Source organism: Herpailurus yagouaroundi, unplaced genomic scaffold, assembly GCF_014898765.1.
Source record: "Herpailurus yagouaroundi ecotype Mexico unplaced genomic scaffold, PumYag 215, whole genome shotgun sequence".
Classification (NCBI taxonomy): domain Eukaryota; kingdom Metazoa; phylum Chordata; class Mammalia; order Carnivora; family Felidae; genus Herpailurus; species Herpailurus yagouaroundi.
Genome location: NW_024412446.1, coordinates 10,886,918 through 10,894,290, shown reverse-complemented (window position 1 = coordinate 10,894,290; position 7,373 = coordinate 10,886,918). Strand labels below are relative to the sequence as shown.

Sequence of the window (7,373 nt, the reverse complement as noted above, 5' to 3'; positions counted from 1 at the left end):
ATATAAAAACAGGGAGGGGACAAAACATAAGAGACTCTTAAATATGAGGAACAAACAGAGGGTTACTGGAGGGGGTGTGGGAGGGGGGATAGGCTAAATGGGGAAGGGGCATTAAGGAATCTACTCCTGAAATCATTGTTGCACTATATGCTAACTAACTTGGATGGAAATTTAAAAATAAATAAATAATTTTAAGAAATAAAACAAAATAAGGGGGGGTGGGTAACAGGTGGGCAGAGCAGCAAGCCACCTTTGAGAAGGCAAAAATACTAGTGAAACAAATTAAAGCTCTGGACATCCCTCAAGCAGGGCTATCATTTGAATCAGATGTATCTAGAATGTATGGGTTGGGCACTATAGAAGAGACAACAGAAAGAGAAAATACCTCTAGGATATTGGTCTTGGTTCTGGAAAGAGGCAAAAACCTGATATACCTCCGTAAAGCAACAGTTCCTAGCAATGTACACAGTACTCCTCCAGGTAGACTGTCTCATGAAGAAAAAGCATAGCATGTTAAGAGCTTCCCTTTCTATCAAGGGATGGATAGAGAACATGTTCCATTGACCCACTTCTGCCATGGGCCAGACTCCCACTTCGACTAAGTGCCTACGGCATATGCCTACAGACAACAAAGGGGTACCCTGCCCACCAGCCCACTGTCTGTAGAAATGTGGGTGCTACTAGACCCTATAGAACATATAGATCCTCCAAATGCCCCCACCCCTATTCCTGTGGCAACCCCTGCAGAGGGAATGAGGAAAAATCCTGCTGATGCACATGGACTGCAATGGCTATTCAGCCCAACACTGACATCATCTGGATGGAAACAGAAATGAACCACAGCAGCTAGTGGGCTGAACTCAGCTATTTAGCTGGGGATCACTGACTGATGAACCCTGGCCGTTAACCCTTCACACCAAAGAGATTAACCCTGTGGCTTAGACAATGAAAAGCAAAGGTGTAGATGATCATAGATAAATCCTTATGAGGTCAAGAAAGTTTACCTGCAAGAGCCTGAGGTAGTCCTCACTGTCTTCCACGTCCCAGTTCATAGGGCAATCAGGAAACTGATGCCCTAGCTTGGGTAAAAGCCCTAGCAACTAACTCTTCAGTAGATACAACACAGTGGGCAAATAGAAAGAGAGGCCACCATAACACCCAGATTGAATGGAATATTACCAAGGATGCCAGATTGCCCTTAAAATACAGTGGCTTGGTTAATGCAGTAATAAATCCTGTATGTCCTCAACAACACTCAAGGCACCTGCCAAAGGAGTCTGGGACCATCCATCGGAGTCCCCAGATGGTGAAGGATTGGCAAACTGGTTATGTTTGCCCCCTCTGTCTGAGTGAGGATTCTAAATATGCCTTGGTTCATGTGGACACTATGTCTGGCCTCATCCAAGTTTGCCTCTATGGCTGTGAAAACCAGGTGTCCACCAACAGGGGATTATGGAAGCTGAGCACCATGTGCGGATGCCCTCAATGATCAGGGATCACGTTTCAAAGGTCATGATATCTAAGAGTGGACAAAAGATAATGACATTAAGTAGAAGCCCCACCTCCCCTGTAACCTGCAAGCCACAGGACTGATCAGAAAAAAAGAGACATTAAAGCAGCAGAATAAATTACTAACAACTAAAACCACCTGGCCAAGCGGACTAAGGTACTATCCCAGGCTTCAATACATTTCATTTTTTGTAATGTTTTTTATTTAGTTTTGAGAGAGAGAGAGAATGAGCAGGGGAGGGGCAGAGAGAGAAGGAGACACAGAATCTGTAACAGGCTCCAGACTCTGAACTGTCAGGGCCCAAAGCAGCGAGATCATGACCTGAGCCAAAGTCAGATGCTTAAAGGCTTTAATACATTTAAATGATCAACCAGTAGGGCCTATTACCCAATATGCCAAACTAGAAACCCCTGCCAAGGCATCCAGTACCGTAAAGGTACAAAAGTTGAGGGAGACAGCCATTGCCCTGAGTCCCACCGTGGATCAATGTGCTACGATGCTGAGAACATCAAGCTCCATCGGGCCTGGCGAAGGCATTGTGTACTGGGATTCTCAATAAGACATCCCAGGGAACTACTCGGTCTCTAATGGGATTCTATTATCCTGCTGCGAGCCAGACCTGTTGAAACACACTATACCTGGAACAGAACATGCACCACTGAAGGAGGGGAGAAGGTGAGGGTCCTGATCTGGCATATCCCACCCCCAGTCCTGCCTGCTGCCTTCCCCAGCCAACATGCATGGCATGCACAACCAGGTCAAATTTCTAAAGCTACAGCTCCATTAACATCTAATGATCAGGTTCCAAGTGTAATTCTTACAGAAGGGGGAGACTTTCCCATACGAGTTCCTATTAAATAACTGTCTTGTCAGCCTTAGACATCTGCTGCCCCTATGGTGCCCAGTCATGACACAGACTCCTAATATAAATACCTCTCCACAGTGGGCCCACTTGTATGCCCAACAAAAGATTTAAGCTGACCTTGGGTATATGAGCAGATGCCCCTTTCTAGCTCATCAGGATTATCACCACTCTGGGGAGTGGATTAAAAAGTTCTCAAGGCTCCTGGGTGGCTCAGTCAGTTTAGCGTCCAACTTCCGCTCAGGTCATGATCTCACCATTCGTGAGTTCGAGCGCCGCATCGGGCTCGGTGCAGACAGCTCAGAGCCTGGAGCCTGCTTCAGATTCTGTGTCTCCCTCTCTCTCTGCCCCTTCCCTTGCTCACTCTCTCTCTTTCTCTCTGTCTCAAAAATAAACATTTTTTAAAAAGTCCTAAAGCAGTATATTAAAAAAGAACAAGCTAGGACTGGCATTCTTAATTCATCTGATATTACCAATACTACTCTAGAAAACTGGTCTCTGGCACACACTATCAGTAACACTGGACACGGGTATTCTTTTTCTGTCAATCAAACTACACAGGCAGCCCATCAAACTGATGACCAAAAGGGTCCTAAAAAATAATACCATCTGAGCCACGGGTGACTATGCACAGACCTGGGATATATTCACATGGTTCACCCTGGGTGATGGACATTTGAGCACTGGATTGCCAGGCACCCCTATGTTGGGAACAGAAAAATCACTGTGAACACAACCAACCCAGCTGTACCAGAAATGTGGGATGGAAGTCACTGGAACTATGCAGTCATTCTGTCACACTAAAGGATAGCAGCTAGTTTGACACTGACAGGTCACAACACCCACTTATTGGGAAGCCCTGAATGGAACCCGGTGGTTATGTAGCACAGACATTTGGCCGTGGCTCCCACCTGGGTGATTGGGCCACTGCACCACTGCACTGGCTTTTCCCTGGGCACAAAGGAGAATCCGCCCCATAGTAATAGCAATTGCCAACCTCCTCCTCCTCAAGGCCAGATGAGCATGTTATGTTTTCCACTGGTATGCTCATCTGGCCACCATTTTCCTTCCATTGGCCTGGAAGCCACTGTAGCACACAAAGAAGCACTTACTAAGTCCACCTAGCAAGCCTTAAATGATAGCCAATAAGGAAAAAGCCTGCCCTTACTGAACACTAAAATATCTCTAATGAGAAAAGCTGGGGGCATCTGGGTGGTTCATTGGGTTAAGCATCCAGCTCTTGATCTCCACTCAGGTCACGATCTCACAGTTCCTGGGATCAAGCCCCATTTTGGGCTCTGTGCTGACAGTGTGGAACCTGCTTGGGATTCTCTCTCTCAATCTCTCTCTCTCTCTTTCTCTCTCAAAATAAAGAAACTTGAAAAAGAAAAAGAAACAAGTTGTCCTCCAGGATCACCTGAACATTATCACTGCCTCTCAAGGAGGCCTCTATGCCATTATCTAAACAGAAGGCTTGTGTTTATACCTGATAAATCTGCTCATTACCATCTTTATTAAATCACATAAAGAAACAAGTAAATATCCTGAGTTATCTGACCTCCAACCTAGAGGACTTAATAAATCAATGATTCAGATCACTGGGCTCTTAATTTTGAAAATTACTTATTTTGGAAATCGTGATTTTAATCTGCTTTTTCTTGCATGTGCCTAAACTGTTGCTGTGGCATCTGCCTCCAGTGCGGCCAGATAGTCACCAAACAAGCCACCTCTATGCCAGTAAAACCTTGCTGACTGCTCAGGGAACATTGCAAAAGAGCAGTACATATAGAATTATAAGAGCCAGTCATAAGAGGGGAAACACTGGAGAAGGTCATCGAGAGGATAGGGATGCCATTTGACCCATGAGCTGGACCCAGGCAATTGAGGCTCTTCCCTGCCCTCCCTGTCGGTGAAATATGCATTCTGCCTGCCTTCCTGCCCTAAAAGCTGCCTCAAGGACACAGACTTGAGATAGTAATGTGCTGTTGAGACCATCTGGGTATAATGACTGGATGTGCCATCTGGTAGACATGACTGAACCCAGTTAGGGCATCTATATAAACTTTTAAGGTTCTGACAGGTGGGTGTAAAGATCTGCTCACTTTGCAGCTGACTAAGCCAACCGTCATAAAAGCAAGTTCCCTTGCTTATTAAAACTGCCACCTACCAATCTGGAGGGGTCTGTCTCTTTTTCAGGCTGCCCTTGCCCACCCCTCCTCCCCCCCCCCCACACACACACAGGGACCAATTTCAGATTTCACCCAGGAAACTGTAACCCAAGGTTACAAATCAACAAGTTGCAAGAAGAGGTTGTTGCCAGGAGAAGCCACGGGCCACTGGGCGCTGCAGGTGGTCATGCACTGCAGGAGGTGGACACGGCGGGGGGGGGGGGGGGGGGTAGCTGTGTGCAGTGAAGGAATCTGGGTGCAGGAAGTGCTGCTCAGGCTGCAGAAGCCAGACCTAAAACCCACGCAAGCACCAGTGCAACAACAGGTTGCCAAGGGAGACTTGAGAGCTTGCCAAGCAAGCGCTAGAGAACCAGAAGCAAAACCCCTTTCCTCCTACAGTGTCTCTCTGGCACCCTCTGCTGACAAAGTTTAGCATTGTGCCAGCTGGCAAAGGAAACATTTAAAGGACCCAGATCCATTTCACAGTCTAGGCAGTGAAGGGAAACCTTGGTGCTGAGACCAGCTCAGCTGGTCTTCAGGGAGAGAATAAAGCTAAACAAAAAGCCATTACAAATCTGTAAGGAAAAGACCTACAATTCTAGAAAGGAAAAAAAAAAAAATACAGAGGCACACAGAGAAAAGCAGAAAGCAAAAGGCGAGAGACAGACAAGAGGTCTGATGACCTTGGCTGTTCTTCCCGTGGCCCTGTTACATCCCTGTCCTTTGATGGTAGGAGACTGCTCTGTCTCTTTCTAATGAACGCCTCCTTTTTTGTCAGGTTACACTTGCTTGGGCTGGCTTCCAGCCCTGCGACAAAGTCCTCCTAGTCAATAAGAAGTCACTGAATTAAAATCTCAGTTACTAATTTTATCATTTCCAAGACCTTGGAAGAGGTTACAGTTGTTTGTACCTGTTGTAATTTTGTCCCATCGGGTTTGGGGAAGCACTCTTCCTTGGCCAAAAATTTCTGTTTAATTACAAAGCTGAAATCCTTTCCCATTCTATTCACTGCTGCACTCTGAGTGGTACAGCTGGATTTCATCTGGGCCTCATTGTCCATTTTCCCTGGACTTTCCCTCAGATTCTTTATACTGTTAAATTCTTGTAAAACCTGCCAATTGATATTGTAGAGCAAGACTATAAAGACTTCCTTGTTAGTCTTTACTTTTTTTTAGGTGGGGGGGAGGGGCAGGGAGAGAGGGAGAGAGAGAATCCCAAGCAGGCTCCGCGCTGTCAGCACAGAGCCCGATGCAGGGCTCGACCCCACAAACCATGAGATCATGACCTGAGTGGAAAACCAGAGTCGGACGCTTAACCGACTGCGCCACCCAGACACCTCTAATTTTTTTTAAGTCCTGTCATGCAGGGGATAAGTAAGATCCATCTGAAGCAATAATTCGGACAAGATTTCTACCATCTTTCTCGGAAAGCGTCTGCACAATGCCGTAACACATTCTCACTTTTTCCTGCCTGATCATGTGTATGACGCTTTGATGTGGGGCCATTTATGCCGCAGCTTGTTTTATTGGTTCTTATACATGGGCTGCTTCGCGTTAGTCTTCCACTTGACTGAGTCAGCTTGTCAGCCCCATTCTTCCCCCAGTGTAGTTACCCGGTTATTTTGCCTTTAACCTCCTCGGTGGTAGGGAACATTCCACCCATGGGTGTTTTCTTCAGCTTCTTCAACAGCTCTGTTTTGTTCCCAGGTTGCTGGTAGGTGGTTTCCATTCTCTCGTGTCACATCTCTCATCTGATCATTTGTTTGGGTTTGGAGAAAGGTACTCTAGCTGTGTTTCAATGTGTGATTTTAACTGAACTTTCAATTTTCTCAGCATCTGATTTTTCTTTTCACCCAATTCCTTCTGTCTCAGGCACAATGCTCATCTCTTCTCCCGGTGTTTCTCATTACAGGACACTCTTGTCGTTCACATGGTCATAATCCATTTCCATCTTAAAGTACTCCTTACAAGCTTCATGGTTCATTTATGTCCCTCTATTCTGTTCTGGCTGAGGATCCCTTTTCATTGTCCGAGCAAGATCCTGTGTCTTGTTGGGACAGACCTTCCTTCCACATTTGTGAGAATGATAATGATAATCCCCTTAGTTGCAGGACAGGCATCACTCAACCCCCCCCCCCCCCCACACACACACACACCCTCACTGTTCCCTGCCTCTTTCTCACTGGGCCTGAGACCACTGTAATAGGAGAGCGATGTATACAGAGACTATAGACTGGATCAGTGGTTCCCCAAGTGAAAGACTACATCAGAATTCTCCTGTGCTTGTTAAAAGTGCAGATTCCTGGGTCCTGCCCAACCCAGTTAGTCTAATCTCTGGAATGGAGTTTACAATCTGCATCTTAATAATCTCTCCAGGTGATTTTTCTGTACCCTTAAAGTTGAACAGATATGAGCAGTATTCCGTTCTGAGAGTGGAAGGGGCTGGTCTGAAGTTAGGGATGACTTTCCACCAAGTTACTCCAGACCCGGATGCTTCCAGCAGGTGTTATCTGTGCCTGCAGAAATAAAGATCAAAAGTCCCCTTCCAAGGACCCCTGCCCTTAGGCATCATAACCATGTTTCAGAGTTCATCTCTGGAACTTAACCCTGGTTCCCATAAATAGTGTCCACTGTTGGGGAACAAGAATTCCTGTCCTCTTCAAAGGTCCTTCTAGCTGGACTAAGAATCAAACCGACATGAGACACATTAACAGGACAAAATCAAATTTAATACCACACATGACGGGAATCCACACACGCATGGAAACCCCAAAGATGATCAGGCAAAATGAGGTATATGTGTCATCCTGAACTAAGGATAAGGGGTTGGCGTC

General features: G+C 46.1%; 1 long non-coding RNA gene across 1 annotated transcript in view; it reads left to right on the top strand.

Moving 5' to 3' along the window:
- The window catches only part of LOC121017344 (uncharacterized), an 8,342-nt gene extending 2,824 nt beyond the window's left edge, over positions 1-5,518 (top strand). Inside the window, exon 2 of the long non-coding RNA XR_005784731.1 lies at positions 4,071-5,518. This is a non-coding gene — a long non-coding RNA (uncharacterized LOC121017344). The remainder of the gene's footprint in view (positions 1-4,070) is intronic.
- The last annotated feature ends 1,855 nt before the right edge of the window (positions 5,519-7,373 follow it).